The sequence below is a fragment of the Sceloporus occidentalis genome, unplaced genomic scaffold (assembly GCF_023333645.1).
Source record: "Sceloporus occidentalis isolate IW3139 unplaced genomic scaffold, rSceOcc1.0.p SCAF_22, whole genome shotgun sequence".
NCBI lineage: Eukaryota > Metazoa > Chordata > Lepidosauria > Squamata > Phrynosomatidae > Sceloporus > Sceloporus occidentalis.
Window position 1 is genome coordinate 4,600,590 of NW_028317002.1, and position 17,518 is coordinate 4,618,107.

Sequence of the window (17,518 nt, forward strand, 5' to 3'; positions counted from 1 at the left end):
GCTGGCAAAAGGCACCTGTCCCACTAACCCGTACTGGGGAGTCTGGGTCCCAGACGAGGACAACAGTCCCACTCGCCAGGGCAGGGAGGCAGGGTCCATAATCTGTGGGCAGCAGGCCTGCTTTCACTGCTCTCCAGGGGCCCCAGTGATGGACCGTTCCGTCACACACTCCATCACATATCTCCTTTTTCTGGGGGAGACTGACGTCTGATAAGACTCCACACGGTTTGACTCCGAAGTCAGTCTGTAACCACCACTGCCAGCCACAAATTGGTACTCCCCAAAACAATTTAACAAAAGAGCATTACTCACCCAGCCGCACTCTGCTTCTCCCAAACAATGTAACTGCCGCTGGGAAGAAGGGCCAAATATGCCTTCTCCCTGGAGTTCTCTCAGCCGCTGGGGAGAAAACAGAGGCTTCCATATGGGGTTCTGGGCTGACTGCCCGGCACCTCTAGGGACTGCAGGTGGCAACCGTAGTCCAATCCACCTGCATGGTACAAATGTTTGCATGATCCACTGCGAGGGGAGGGAAGCCACATGCATCCCCTCCTGTATACTCCATCTGCTGGGGAGAGATGTCGATCTGCCTCTCTCCCATTGCCAACACTTCTGCTGGGGATACAGGATGCATAGAAAACACTGCCTCTGGGCAACATTGCGGGGGTAAAGCCAATGGAGCTGGGGTCACAGAGGGGAGCAGGCAGAGGCCAGCGGCACTTCAGTTGCATTTTTAAAATCCAGGGGCACCACCAACTCTGTGGCTGCCTGACCAGACCCTCCTTGGTTGCTGCGGTCAGGCTTGGGAACAAGTGGAAGGGGTGGGCAGAGGCCAGCAGTGCTCTGCCTCGATACCAGCAGTTCAGCTGAGGGATCTGCCTGGGACATGCAGGGGAGGTCTCGGTCAGTTTCTGGGCCATATTGCGGGGAATAGGGCAAAGTGTCTGGGGTGAGAGAAGGGAGTGGGCAGGGGCCAATTGCACTCTGCTCGGCTGTTTGTGCTTCTGGTGGGGGCACAATACTCACAGGATCCACTGGGGCACACTGCTGAGCACGGTCAAAGAGTTCTTGGTAGGCCTGCTCCAGGTTCCATTCTTGATAAACCAAATAATCGAAATCAGCCCACAAGTCGGGCAGGTAACAGGGCACATCTGCGAGAATCCCTTCCCTGAACTCCCGGATCTCCTCGCACTGATATTTCGATGGGCTCCCAAATTCTCGGTCCTCCTGTAGGTTTCCATTTTCAATCCTGGGCCACCAAAGTCATCGCCCTCTGGCATGTAGTCATCCTTCAGCTCTGGACACCACTGCGCGGCCTGCCAATACAGGGCCCGGTATCAACAGTCATTTCAAGTGGAAGCAACTTCTCCAACCCAGCCACTAAGTCCTCTTGGGGCTGTTCTCCCAGGTACTGCATTTGCCAATCTAGTTGTAGCACGTACCATTCCTTGGAGGATGGAAGGACTATTCCTCAGACACCCTGGTCCACTCTGAGAGCCTCCATCCAGGCATTTATGTAACTCATGACTCTGCTGCGCACCAACACGTCCTGTAGTGCTGGAACCATCTTTAGCTTGCTGCTGGTATACCCGATGGTACTCCGCAGGGACGTTTGCAAGGAGGTTCCCGCCGCTGCCGCCAATGTAACGGGTTCACCAAGAGAGCTGTAGTAACTCCCAGAGATCACCCACATGTATCCTGTTGTCCCCGAAATCACTTCCAGTACCAGTCAGCATGCACACCTTGGAACCATGCTATGTACGTGTACCCAATAAGTAGACACAACTAGGGCTGAAACAACTAATCGATAATGAAAATCGTTGACAACGATTTTCATTATCGATAAGTCGAATCGATTTTTATCGATTATAAAATCCTTATATCCTTATATAATCCGACCTTAAACAGAGATCGGATTATAACACTAGAATCCAGATCCCCCGCAACGCTGCAGGGGACCTGGATTGCCCTCACTGTCAGCCGGTGGGTGTCCGTGCGATACGCACAGACAACTTTCGTCTCTCCCCTCCACTTCCATACACCCCTCTGACTCCTCCCCCCTCCCATACACCACTCTGCCTCTCTCCCGACTCCCTGGTGTTTTGTGAACCTCCGTTGCAGACAGGCACTTTCACTGCAGCTTCATAGAAGCATCAGCGTAAGTGAAGGTGAGTAACGGAGGCTGTCCTCGCATCAGACTCCCACCAGCTGACAGAGAATCGAGGTCTCCTGCAGAGGATCATCCTCTCTGTCAGCTGGTGGGTGTCTGCGCAATGCGCACAGACAGCCTCCGTTACTGCCCTTCACTTACGCTGAGGCTTCTATGAAGCTGCAGTGAAAGTGCCTGTCAACAACGGAGGTTCACAAAACACCAGGGAGTCGGGAGAGAGGCAGAGTGGTGTATGGAAGGGGGGGGAGGAATCAGAGGGGTGTATGGGAGCCAAGCTCCCACTGTGCCCCCTGATATGCCAAGGAGTGGCATATCAGGGTGCACAGTGGCATCTAGGGAGGTATAAGTGGGGGCGAGTGGCATATTGGAAGTTATAAGGCATATAGGGGTATAAGGCATATCAATATTAGGCATATCAGGGGGGCATAAGACATATCTGGGGGTAAAAGGTATACCGGGCGCTCATTTGCATATCACTGGCATATAACGAGTATAAGGCATATCGGGGGCACAGTGGCATATCAGGGGGCACAGTGGAATCTCTGGCACATAGGAGGTATAAGGCATATATGGGGGCAGAGTGGCAAGCTGGGGGTCAGATGTGCATAACTTGGGGCAGTTTGGTAAATAAAAGAAAATACAAACAAGGCTTTTTTGTCATAGTTTTTATTAAATATAAAAAATAGTTAACATATTGTCATGTACAACTAATAGGAGACACCGTGGACTCCAGGACAGAACAGTTCATACAAGCTGAGGTCAGGAGTCCGGAGAGCAGGATAATCGATAAACGGAGCCGAGGTCAGGATTCAGGAGATCAGGATAAACAATAAACGAGCCGAGGTCAGGATACAGGAAAACATAGTGAGGCAAACCGAGGTCAAACACAGGAATCAGGAAGGTAAACGCTATCTGGGCACTAGCACAAGGCATAGACGACCATCAGAAGGCAAGGTGTAGCTGGTCTGAGAGGTTTAAATGGGGAACCGCGGAGGAAGTCTAAATCTCCCATCAACCCATCATGACATCACTTCCGGGAATCGCGACCATTTTGAGTGTGGCGTAGTCTCCCTTCATAAAGCCCTGCAGTTAGGGAGTTCGCCACTAGAGGGCGCGCGGAAGCAGGACACCACTTCAGAGGATGACAGCGGAAGTGACCGTGTGTGGGAGGGGGGTCTCCCTCTCCTTCGTGGCGGCTGCTGCGGAGGGGACAGTGCGGTGGAGGGGGGTCTCCCTCTCCTTCGTGGCAGCTGCTGTGGAGGTGGCCGCGTGGTGGAGGGGGGTCTCCCTCTCCTGCGCGGCGGCTGTTGCGGCAGCGTGGGAACCGGGGACAGGTGAGTAACAGTACCCCCCCTCAAAAGGGCGCCCTCAGGGCGACCACTAGGACGAGAAGGATGTCTGGCGTGGCTGGTATACAGGAACGCTCCTCGGGACCGAGACCTCTCCACTGTACGAGGTATTGCAGACTGCCTTGTTGCCGCCGGGAATCGAGAATGACCTGGGGGGTATGTCCCTCCAAACCCCTCCTGGAAGTCTCAGCCGTAGAGTGTTCGCCTCGGGTAAACTGATTGCAGACCAGAGGTTTCAGCAAGGAGGCGTGAAATACCCGAGGAATACGAAGTGTTCTGGGTAGCGAGAGTTCGTACGCCACCGGATTAATCCAACGCAGAACCGGAAAGGGCCCAATAAATCGTGGAGCCAGTTTCATAGAAGGAACCCAGAGTCTCAGGAACCATGTAGACAACCAAACCCTATCGCCAGGCTGATACGAGGGATTGGGAGACCGCTTGCTATTGGCCTGACTTTGCTGGAGCTGAGCAGCACGTTCCAGAGCGGAGTGAACAGAAGCCCAGGTGGCACGGATGGAAGCGAGTCTCTCCTCCAGATCTGGAACAGGTGAAACTGGTAATGTCCCTGGGAGAGACTGCGGGTGGAGGCCATAAAGGCAGAAAAACGGAGAGATCCTGGTAGCCTCCTGAAGCGTGTTGTTCCTCGCGAATTCAGCGAACGGCAGTAGATCGACCCAATTATCCTGGTGATCATTGGTGAAGAGACGCAGGTATCCTGTTAATAGGATTAGTTTACACAATGGAGTTCCTGCCTGTTTGGCAGCCAGGCTGGAGCCATCTCTGAGTACCTTGGGCCCCTGTATGACAGGTCATTCTGTCACAGTATGTTTTACAGTGAAGAACTGCTATATTTTCTCTTGTTTGGGTTTTCCAATGTAGGAGTTCTGTCACAATAAGGGAAAACGTATCAAGATCCAAAAGAAGTCTGAAATGGCTCTTTAATCTCTAGGTATTTGCAATATTCGTGCTTTTCTTGTAGGATTACAATATGTCACACACACATTGACTAGGTTCACCTTTTCACTAATTTGCACCCAGTGCATTATTTGTTTCCTGGATGAAAAAGATATTGTTAGACAATTACCGAAAGTTTTCCTCCCGAGATACATTGTATAATAGGGTAAAGCCATGCCTGTCACTGCTTGACTGGAAATCAGTGAAAGACCAGCATGCTGTAAAATCCATCAACGTTATCATAGCTAATGCCATTTCTTTTTTTTTTCACTATGTGAATATAGCTGGGGCAACAACTTTCTTCTCTTGCATATTGTGTTATTATTCTTCTCTACTAATCAACCCCTTCGCCTTTACAGTAGCTGATTTCTCGTATCAGTTCTAGAATGGAGGCAATAAGAATGAACGTAAGGAATATAACTGGTTGTATAGTTTTTGCACCATCTGTTAATTAGCTCTGACTGGGTGAAATAATCCCTTCAAAGGGACGACCTAGCCATTTTATGCATCTTAATTCATATAATAGCTAAGTGTCCCTCTAAATAAATGTTTCCCCCTTGCAAATACATGCAGAACTCCATCAGAACGTGCCTTATTTCTCTGCTCCTCAGTTCCGTAGTTTCTGATGAATGAATGATTGAATGTATAAGTATTTTGGGGCAGGCTGTTAAGAGATGGAACAGGTAGGCTTTTTGGGGCACAGACAAGCAGTTTTGGGACAAAGATGGCACCGACAAGCTGTTTGGGGCATGGGAGGCACCGTCGGACATGTTGCATGTGAAGGTGTGGTTTCTAGTTATGCACCTGGTGTGGCGTGTGGGCACATGAGCTTGACCACACAATATCATACTGTATATGGGGTGGTGCTGAAATATTTCCACAGCTGTTTTTTTTATTCTCAGTGTTGTCATGTGAAAAGATATAATAAAATATTTACAAAAATGTGAGCTGAGCAGGGCTGGTTGGGGAGATCACAATCTTGCAGCTGCCTCGGCCTTAAAGACCGGCCTCTCCGCTCGCCCCCTCCCCTGTAGATACGCTACTGTTCTAGAAGGTTTGTAGTGAATCACTTTGCTGGCAGCAATGTGATTCACCACATGTCCCTAGAACACGAAGCCCTTGGGCAACTGCCCATTGTGCCCTTACGTTTAGATGGCACTGTGCCATTTGGTACTGCAGCTGGAGGGGGGGGTTCCAAATTTGGTGGGGGGGCAAAAGGGGGGAAATGAATAATCCAGGGGGGGCAATTGCCCCACTGCCCCCCCCCCCGTAGCGACGCCTATGGAGAGGAGGACTAACCCCCACACCACATTTCATCTGATCCCCTCAATCCTTTGGACATTTGTGATATTTCTTTTCCTATCCCTACTTCCTTTTCCACAGGTACCATTCCTACCATAATACCAACATTTTTGTGCCCCTGTGACTGTTTACATGTTTTGTCATGACAGCTATTGCTATGTTCTAATATTATTTCACATGAATGATTGTTGGTGTCGTGCTGCAACATAGTAGAGTACTTTCATGGTGTACAGTTTTTAGTATTACTGACACTACACATGTTATGTCTGCATATTGTCACGAACCGGGTCCATACAGACGAGTGTAATGACCCAGAGCGCCCAAAGATGGAGTGCAGTAGCGGAGTAGGACAGGGCCTGATGACCGAGTGCAGCCACATACCAGCGTCCTGATATAGCATCTGATATTAACCAGAATTTGGAGATATCCTGCAGGCATCTGCAGGCTGGGAGTATGGAAAGCTAAGCAGAGTACAGGAGAAACATAGCAAGCAAGGGGGACAGAGCAAGGAGCAAGGGACAGTGAGACCAAGCAAGAAACATAACCAGACAAGATATACATAATACAGGGTACCACAGGGAACAAGACAAGGAATACTCAATATCTGACATGAACAGGACACCCCTCTACTGGGGATACAGGACAGGACACCCCTCTACCGGGGATACACGTTACATCACAGACTGACACACATAAATACAGGAACTAGCCTAGGACTGTATGACAACTATTGGAGATTCTGTCACATCTTATGGCCATAGTATGCTTAGCCCACCACTACGCCAAAGTACTCCAATGACGGTGAGTCCTAACGCTTACTGAATCACTAATAAACTGAAACCAAACATTGAATCTAAACCTTTAGACTGATGACTGAGACAAACAGAACACATGGGTTGGGTACACCTTATAAAGGGAACAGAGCTAAAGCAAAGAGCAAGACTGGAATCAAGGAATCAGAGGTACAGGACAGAGCATAGGAAAATCCAGGAATGGATTACTGCAAAGAGAGAACTGTAGCAAGGACTAGGGAAACTAAAGACATGCAGCACTGCAGCCTGGATGGGGCCTGACACATATACTTGGTATGGCTGTTGATGTTTGTCCTTGAGCTACAATTAAGTGTTTTAGCTCTATGTTTTGTTTTTTTAATAAACACAATCAAGCCTATACTGACCCCTTTAGAATAACATGGACTGAGTGGGCACTCACTGGTTTCACTGGTCGCCCTTCCCCATAGCATAATGCCAAGCATCAACTGGATTTATGTAGGATAAACTACTCCCTAAAAAAACTATATCACTTTGCTACAGCAGTGAGTAGCAACGAAGTTCTACTGGGACCCTGGAAGAAAGAGCGCAACCTGGCAACCCTGGTTTCCATCACACGTGCATTCTATATATATGTATATTTTTATTTATGCAGGTTGTGAAGGATTTGCCATGGAAGAAGAATATACAAACAGTGAGAGAAACTAAATTTGCAAGATAGGGGACACATACAGTATATAGGGAAAAAGTGAAATATATTCACTTAATCTTGAGCATGAAGGGGAGCTGAAAAACTTTTCTGATGGAGGTGTGATACTTCATACTTTACCATTATGCTATTTATTCCTCAGCTATTTACAGAGTTTAAAGTTTGGCAGGCACACACACTGACATGATTTTACAGCCAAAACTTGAGTGGAGGCACCCTCATTGTAATTGACCCTATCCTCTGATAAACACCTGCAAATGCTTAATGGTCACTATCATAACTGGGAATTTTTGGGCTTCAGCTACCTGGAGCCTACCCTTGCGGGACACGGCCAGAACTTTCCACTGAAGTCAGTAGGCAGTCCTTCTGATATCGGGGGCGGTCCCGCTGATGTCAGGGGCATTCCCACTGATGACATCATGGGAAACACACCCATTTAAAGAGGAAATAGGCAGGGAGGGGGCGTATCAAGATCCCGCGATCTGGAGGATTCGGGTATTGACCCGGAGAAACTGTGCTTCTCCCGGAGTTCTCCAGGCCAAACCCGGAGAGTTCCCAGGTATGGTCCCTAGAAACCAGGTTCAGTTCTCTGTGTACATACATGTTTATCTTATAACATAAAGATTTAACCAGTTTGCGTTCCATCAAATAAATATTGGGACCATTGATATTCAAGACATAAGTCTCATTGTTGTGGTTGAACCAACCGTAACTTGACAAGTATGAAGGACCTGTGAACATGCTTAAGATGTTCAGGCACTGGCATTATTACACATGGGTTAAATGGAGCCAAACTTTAATCATCTGCATGGATTATTGTTACGGTATCAATCAAAAGCTAATTTCCTGATTATTTATAAATTATTTATTTATGCATCACCGCAACTATTACATCTTTGAAGTGTAAATTAAAAGAAAATTATGGAAACGCTAGAAACATTCAATTGAATCTTAATAAGAAGGTCCAATTAGTGTTAAAAAAAAACCAATGGGAAATGTATCCAAAATGCAAATAAGGAACTTTTCACACACTTTGCATCTATACAATTAATTAAACTGGAGTATCAGTTTGTTTCCAATATTAAAATTATTTGATTGTCTGAAATATGATGCAGGAATGAAAGAAGCATCAGAGTCAATTATAACACCAAGGCAGTAATCTTGGGTTTTTGATAGATTAGGGAAATGTCGATTGCGATAGAAATATCCAGATGACATGATCACCTATAGCGCCATCTAGTGTTCAACATGTTTTAAAACACACAATGAATATGCATGATCAACATAAACAAAGGCTTTTTCTGGAGCTAAAGAAACTAGATCAGATTGGAAACCTATCATTTCAGCAGCAACCCCAAAAAAATCGCTAAAAAAAAAAAATACCAAAAACTGAACTATTCGGAACATAATACGTCATCTTAAGGTGTATCAATGTACTTACTTCCATCTTTAGTCTATTTGCCAGAGCTTCTGAAAAAGATTTATAGTCTTTTAATAACAAACACTTTAGTGATTTCAGGTACAGTAAAACAATCTGGTCCCAAATCTTTTAAAATTAAATTGTAACCCCAACGTTTAAATAAGTACAATGATGTATAAGCACATTTCCTATCCATTCTCATGGTCATTATGTCTAATTTTGTGCTTATTCTTACAGACTGGTCCTTATAACTGTTCCTTTCCACAGCTACTTTAAAACGTCTACAGATTAAGTGATTTTAAAAATTGTCTGTGCAATAAAGTCAATTGATTACATTATTGCATAGAGTACATTGTGCCCGTGTGTGATCAGATTATTTTTAAGATCGCTTGTAGATCTGTAGAAAGTTTGGATTTTTCTCTGGTACTACTGATTTTTATGCTCTTTTGAGGATTCTTAAACTGATCTGTTTCTATAGACTCTAACAGTGTATTGTAACACATTCACTGCCACACATGTATTTCTTCAGATTATGGGGAATATTATTTTCTGTCTTCAAAAAATTAGTAAAAAACATTGAACATGTCACCTAAGTTTATATATATTTTGAACAAACCTGCTACATTTAAAAAATGCTTAAAAGTTTATCAAAATAAGACTATGTTTAAGTGGGTTCTGATCAACTCAAATGCAAGGTTTCCCTGTTAAAGTGTCATGGATAGATCAAGAAAACTAATAGAGCTAACCATTGAAAGCTGTTCTGGATTTCTAGAAATATATGCATTCCTTGGTCCCATATTACTTACTCCACTATGCATTCTATTGAAGTTTGGGGTAAAACAGACAAAAACCTCCCCTATGTTAAAGGAGTAACACAAGCACAAAAAGTTGACATTTTTTAGACATTTTAATCTCTTTGAAACACTATCTACCATCTAGATCAGGACGAGCTATCTGCCTTAAGGCAAGTTGAATCACTATACAGCCTTCCTAGATTACATGCTGGCAAAGAATTTTTGGAAAAATGAAGAAAGGTATTAAAAGACTGGAGAAAGAATAGCAACATTTATCTTTAAAAAGCATATACATGTAGTGGATTTTATATAATCACGTAGTCTATAAAATACTTATTGTACAGCGCCATGGAATTTGATGGCGCTATATAAAACAATAAATAATAATATGATCATTCCAAAAGGAGAGTGCAGAATGCTACCATACATTTATATTACAACGCAGGGTTAACCTTTGTGTGATTTAAAACCAAATGGTTTTACACAGTTGAATTCTACACAAAAAGTTCCTCTGGCAGATGCCAGACTTCAAGAGAATGAGTCCTAAGAACTTAATTGTTTCCAGTAAATCCTGAATATAATACTTTCGTTATTCCATTAAATCCCTGGAATTTCCCGTGTTGCTAAAGTTTTAATAATCTAGGAAATCTTTAATCTGGTGAAACCTCTGAAGCTTAATCTGTAGCAGTCCTTTAACTGTGAGATTAAAAAAATCTGACCCATGGGGCAACACCTCTTATTTTACTTACTCACTTGTTGCAAATGTGGAATAATAAAATAATAAAACAATGGGGACTCAGTTTGGATTATAACCCAGAAGGCTTCCTCATAGCAAAGGATAATCATTTTTTTTTTTAATTTGCAGTCCCTTTCTTCTTTTATGGAAATGCCCTTGCCATGTATTTTAATATCTTTGTTTTGTACTTGTCATATCCAAATTATACTGTTTCACTCCCACCCTCCTTTCCCTTTCTGATTTACATCCCTGATTCTTTAAACTAATGAACTCAATATTTGTCCTCATCCTCCTTGTTGTTTCTTCATTACACTCATATCATTCCTCCCCATGTATTTAATTTTCAAAAGAGTATTTACTAGACTTGCGCATTCGTCTTCCGGCGAACATGAAAACGAGCACGAAGAGGCCGTTTTTTTGTTCGTTCCGAAGACACGCCGAAGAGAATACAGTGCCGGCAAAACGTAGGTGAAGACGAAGACTCACAACCACGAAGAAACGAAGATTCTTCGTGATCGTCTTCATTTTTGCCGCGCAGCCGCCAAAATTTCAAACAGGAGTGAGCTGATCTCGTCTGTCCAATCAGCTCACTCTTGTGACGTCACGCTAAGGGTCTCGTCCAATGCCTGTGCTGCTGTTTTTTGAATTCTGAAGGCGCCTTTATAAGACCAGAGCTTGCCTGAGAGATCCATTCATTTTTCGCTGTGACTGCTTTGGCAACACTGCTGTGCTGCATCCGAGCGTTACAGAAAGATTGTTCTGTTCCAGGGGTGGGCAATTAATTTTCCCATGGGGCCACATGAGAAATTGGAATGGTTTTAGAGGGCCAGACCTCTACAAACTACAAACTCCGAAGCCTTGTCCATTTTGTTAACTTATGTGCTGTTTAATAAAGTTATTCAAGCCTACGTCATTGGTAGAGGTGCTTGAATAAGTAAGGCCTGAATAACTATTAGCACAGCACAGAAGTGAACAAAATGAACAAGGCTTCGGAGTGCATACCGTATTTTTCGCTCTATAAGACGCACCTGCTGATAAGACGCACCTAGATTTTAGAGGAGAAAAAAAAGGAAAAAATATTTTGAGCTAAAAAATGGGCTAAAATATTTATTACAATAACTGAATAAGCTATGAACACAGTAAGACACACGCAGTAAGACAGACACAGTAAGACACACACAGACACAGTAAGACACACACAGACACAGTGAGACACACACAGACACAGTAAGACACACACAGACACAGTGAGACACACACAGACACAGTAAGACACACACAGACACAGTGAGACACACACAGACACAGTAAGATACACACACACACAGTAAGACACACAAACACAGTAAGACCTCCCTCCCTAACCCCCCTTCTCAGTATCTCCCCTCTAACTCCCTAACCCCCCCTTCTCAGTATCTCCCCTCTAACTCCCTAACCCCCCCTTCTCAGGATCTCCCCCCCCGCCCCGGTCACTTACCTTAAACTCCTGTGTTGGAAGCGTGAGGCGTTTGTCTCGGGTGCCGGCGCTTCACTGCTGATCGCCGGCGTCTGACGTCATATGCCGGCGCCCAGCGTAAAGCGCCGGCACCCGAGACAAACGCTTCCAACACAGGAGTTTAAGGTAAGTGACCGGGGCGGGGGGGGACACCGGACTCATTGGTGAGTCACCAGGACACTCTTTGCGGGCCGGTCCGAGCTATTCAGCGGGCCGGATGTGGCCCGCGGGCCGTGCTTTGCCCAGGTCTGTTCTGTTCTGTGTGAGACTGGTAAGCCTTAGCCTGACATTTCTCACAGTGTACTTCATCCTCACTTCAGTGCTACTTAATATAATTAATAATAATAATTTGATTAATTTAATTATTTTTTTTATTTAATTTGTCATCAACTGTAGTGTAAGTGCTGTTGAGTTGACAGTGCACCCAGTGTCTCAGTGGCACTGGGGTGCCCTTGCCCTGGGCTGGCACTAGTGCCTACTGCCTGTCCTGCTTAAATAAATTAAATAGAATTTATAAATAATAATTTAATAGAGTCTATAATTTAATAGTTCATTATAATATTATATATATATATATTTGTCAGTCATATATATATATACTATAGTATACTAGTGTAGAGTGTACTGTAGACATTCATCTACTAGTGTCTAATTTAAAATCAGTAATATTAATTAATATAATTAATAATTGAATTCATTATAAAATTATATATATATTTGTCAGTTATAGTTAGTAATAGTATACTAGTGTAGAGTGTACTGTAGACATTCAAGACATCTTCTAGTGTCTAATCTAAAATCAGTAATATCAATAATTCTATAATTCTTTCTTATCTTAATAGTTAATTAAATTAGCTATAAATAAAAATAATAATATTAATTAATTACTACTAGCGTATAGTTCAGCTAATCTTATTAGTACTGGTGCTGCAGCTCTATAGTTTGTGCTTTGTTTTAGCAACAGCAAGAGACCAAGTCAATTTTTCTTAATTAATAATCTTTCGTTTTATTTCATTTGTTTTGCTCACCTCAGTCCATCAGTGAAGTGAACTTGTTGGGCTAGTGAGTGCAGCCGCATAAGTGCTGTGTTTTTTTTTGATCAGCAAGCAGTGACGTTAACTGTTTTGCAAAGCATAGTTTTACTTTTTAAAACTTCTTTATTACACGGAGAAGACAAAGCATATAGCATAATGACAAAGTCATATACAGACAAGATGACAAAATAGGCGTATACAGATACAAGTGATGCACAATATAGTATCACATACAGTGCAAACAATAATCCGAGTGACCAAAAATAAAGTTAGGCAGATGACAATCATGGAATCAACCATAAGGCGTAGAAAACAAAAACAAACATGTTACACACATGTACAAACCCGTCCGTCAATGAGATCAAAACCCTGGTACGGCGCGAGTACCTTTCAAGACCTGAAGGCAAAACCACCCAGTAGTATTAAATGTTTGAAATAACGACAGCCTGGTATCGCCATCTAGTGTCGCAATATACGGGGACCAACGATTAAACAAAAATTTAACTTTGCTCTCTTTATGAAGAACGGCTTCAAGCCAATCCATTTGAAACAAAAAGCGCAACCGCGACAGGACCAAAGGCAGCGTCGGCGGTTGGGGAGCAATCCATTGTGACAATATAGCCCGTTTTGCAACTGCTGAGAGAATGAGCAAGATAAATTTAGCTCTCGCTACAGTGGGAGGAACATGGTCAGGAAGTATACCAAAAATTGCCCATTCTACAGAGATCGCAAAACGAATGCCCAGGGTGTCTGTAATATACAATTGCAATGCATTCCAAAATGGGGTAATAGAGCTACAGGACCAGAGGCCATGAAGAAGATCGGCCTCAGGCAATTGGCACTTGAAACACCGGGAATGGTCTGATAAGCCCATTAAAAACCGGAGCTTGGGGGTGACATATGCTTTATGCAAAATCTTAAGGAACATCTCACTGTAGTCCCTAGACACCAAGACTTTAGAATTGCACGTGTACGCCTGGAGAACCCGTTTTGGACTCAAATTCAGAAAATCAGCTTTCCAAGAGGTAACACCTGTTCTGTGGGACTCCCAATCGATGACCGGTCTGATCAGATTATATATTGTGGACATTGTGAGCATTGTGGCGGGGGACAATATCGTTATCTGGTCTAAAGGGTTATTGGAATTAGCCCCAGAAAGGTAAGGAAGTAGAGTGTTAACATAATTACGGAGTTGAAGGTAGTGAATAGGGTGAATCTGAATAGTAGAGTATTTAGATTGGAACTGCAAGTAGGACAATAATTTACCCGTTCGCGGGTCAAGAAAATCACCCACAGCGCGACCCCCCGCCCAGGCGAGTCGTTTAAAGACACCATCCTCCCTCCCATGCTGAAACTGCGGGTTACGGACCAGGGGCAAGAACCGAGAATAGTGAACCTCCAAACCCAGGCGACATCTAACACGCTCCCAGGCCTTCAACGTATGAAATAACAATGGATTGGAGACAACGTCCGATGGTAAGTTAGCTTTAGACAGATGCAGGAGAGAGGCCAAAGAAATAGTTGGAGAGAGTTGTTGCTCCAGAGTCACATTAGTGAATCTAGACCTGCCACGCAGCCAATCCGCCACATAACGGTAGTTAGATGCCAAATTATAGTCCAGTAGGTTAGGTAAATTCACCCCACCGTTATGAGCAGGCTGTTGGAGCTTTACCAACGAAATTCTAGCTTTTTTGTTAAACCACAGGAACTTACGCAGCAACGCATTATGACATTGGATGTCTTTCTTCTTCAAGGAAATGGGCAGCATGTGGATCGGATATAATAGTTTGGGGAAAAAGGCCATTTTATATAGGTGGCATCTACCTAAAAAGGAAAGATTAAATTTGGATTAGGATTTAAAAGAGTCTTCCATTTGACGCAACAATGGGGGAAAGTTTATTTTATAAAGATGTGCCAAATTCGTGGGAATAGTAAGGCCCAGATATTTCAAAGAGGGAAGTTGAGTCCAATTGAAGGGGAACGACCCACCCCATCCACGCTTAGCCTGGGGGAAAATGGGAAGCGCCTCAGTCTTAAGTTTATTTATCAAGAAACCCGAGGACTTATGAAATTGATCAAATAAGTCAAGTAGGTAAGGCATCGCTGCTTTGGGGTTAGAAAGATACAACAAAAGATCGTCAGCAAAGGCAGCAATCTTTAGCTCAACATCACCCACCCTGATTCCCTCAAGCTCGGCGGAACGCTCGATGACACGTATTAGAGGTTCAATTGCCAGATTAAAAAGTAGAGGGGACAGGGGATAGTTTTACTTTTTAAGCAGTAGCACTGAAGAGAACTTCCTCTAATATTTTTGTCTTTAATTCGTTTTTCCATTATTTTTTTTTTTATTTTTTTTTTATAGTTTTTTAAACACTACACTACACTACACTACACACACAACACAAAATTTGAAATGGATCCTCCTTTTGGGACTAAGGAGGGACAAACTCCATCTACCACCAGCACCACCAGCACCACCACCAGTTCTAAGATGCAGCCTTTGCATCAGTCTAGTCGGCCAAGTAGGCCAAGCTCTCGCTTATCATTTGGGGAAGCATTGCTTGAAGGATCATCAAGTAAAGGAAAGGCACCAAAAGCAGGCAGTAGTAGTGCGGCTAGGCCCACAAGCTCTATGGTTTTTTACGGAAAGCCTAAAGCACCAGAAGCACGTTCAAAGTTAAAGGGTAGCACAAGTAGTACCAGCCCAGTGACTAAAAAGCAGCATGCAAGGTACCAAGCAGAGCCAAATTAGCAGCAAGACTCAGAGGGGTCCCAAACCAAAGCGATCTCATTCCTTTGTAGGGAAAACCACCACCATCACCACCACCACCACCCCCCCCCACCGCCTCTACCACCACTAGTGCTGCGCCTACTGTTCCCACTGGTACCGCCACGCCATGTCCTCCTAGTACCTCTAGCAAGCCACCAAGTCCTTACAAAATTTTTGTAAAGACAGTTAGAGAGAGGGCTACACATGGTGGAACTCCACCTAGCGAGGTAGCAGAGGAGCCTGAGACTGAGAGGCCAAGTGCAGAGTCTATTCTTCCTGCTCGCACTACTACTAGTCACGAGTCTCACGACGATATCAGTCTTAGCTCCAGCCTAGCAGGAATTCCATTCGATCTGGCTAATGAAGAGCTAGACTATGAGCCAGAGGAAGTAGAGGAGATGAGTGGTCAGGAATCAGATTCCTCAGGGAGCAGTGTCCAAATGACTAGTGCACAATTTTCTCCTGAGCCTCCACCTTCTCCGCTACGATCATCACCATCACCACCACCACCAGCAGCAGCAGCAAAACCTAGCAAATCTAAAGCAATTAGCAGTCCCACTATGGCCAGTACTGTTACCACCAGTCCCACCACCAGTAGTTCTGCCTCTGTTCATCCACCCTGAGCAGTAGGAGCAGCACCCAAGGCACACTCCAAGGCTATGCGCGCCCCAATTTGGGAGCACTTTGAAAATGTTGAAGAAGGGTGCTATGGAAAGTGCAAACATTGTGGGAAGCTAATAAGCAGAGGGAAAGTGTCTGGCCATTTTACCAGTGCTAGCATGAAATATCACCTCAGCACTCAACACAACGCTGTGCTATTGGGGAAAGATGCAGAAGTAAAACTTAGTGCAGGCAGCATAGCTGGTGGCCATGGAAAAACCCCAACAGCTTCTTCTTCTGAGCCAATAGCAGCAGCAGCAGCAGCAGCAGCTAGTGCTGGCAGCCAGAGACCAAGGCAGGTTGGAGCACTGCATGTCCAGCCCACCCTGGAACATTCCAATCCAAAAGGTCAATGCCCAAACAGCAGGCCAATAAAGTAACGCGACTGATTGGTCAGTTCATTGCTGTTGGAGGGGCATCCTTCTCTATGATCGAAGGGGAGCCTTTCAAACAATTGATGGCGGCTGTGGCTCCACAATATACAGTTCCTTCACGTTCCACTTTCAGCAGGAACATTGTCCCCTCATTGTATCGGTCCTGTGTTGCAGCAGTGAAAGAGGAGCTTTCCAAGGCTGCTGGTCAGTCTGTTCATTTCACTACAGATTTGTGGAGTGCACCTAGCGGCCAGCATGCCTTTCTTTCTTTGACAGCACACTGGTGGCAGCCCGGTGTGTCTAAGGAAGCTGCTGCAGCAGGCTACCGATCTTTCCTTCTCCATGCAGAAGTGATGGATGAAAAGCACACTTCCCAAAATATTCTGCATGCAATGAGGAAAATGTTTAGCCTTTGGGTGGGAGCAGAGGCGGGCGCCAATGTTGAAGTTGGTTTTGTGGTAACTGACGGAGGTGCCAATATGGTGAAAGCGCTGCGAGATGGTCATATTGTTGGTGTGCGCTGTGCAGCCCACATCATCCATCTTGTAGTGAAGGCAGCAATGTCAGAAGGAACTAATGTGGCAGCAGTAGTTCTGTCCCGCTGCAGAAAGATCGCTGGGCACTTTCACCATAGTGTTAAGGCTAGCCAACTTTTGAGGGAAGAGCAAGAGAGGTCAGGTCTTCCCGTACACTGCCTACGTCAGGATGTCAGTACACGGTGGAACTCCACGTTAGACATGCTGGAGAGGATTTTGGAGCAGCAGAGGGCAATCCATAATCTTGCCTCAGAGCACAATATTGGGATTACCTCTCCATTGAATAGGGAGGATTGGACAGTGATCGCCCAGCTAGTGGCAGTCCTTAAACCATTCAGGGATGCCACAGAAAATTTAAGCTCAAACACTGCCAGTCTGGCCCAGGTAATCCCAGTGTTCTCCCATCTAGGCAGCAAGATGGATGTGTTCCTTGGAAACCGTGAGG

At 44.8% G+C, this 17,518-nt stretch overlaps 1 pseudogene; it reads left to right on the forward strand.

Annotated features, from left to right (window-relative positions):
* Window positions 1-1,592: 1,592 nt before the first annotated feature.
* LOC149300909 (CAP-Gly domain-containing linker protein 2-like) overlaps window positions 1,593-17,518 on the forward strand; it is a 30,147-nt pseudogene continuing 14,221 nt past the window's right edge.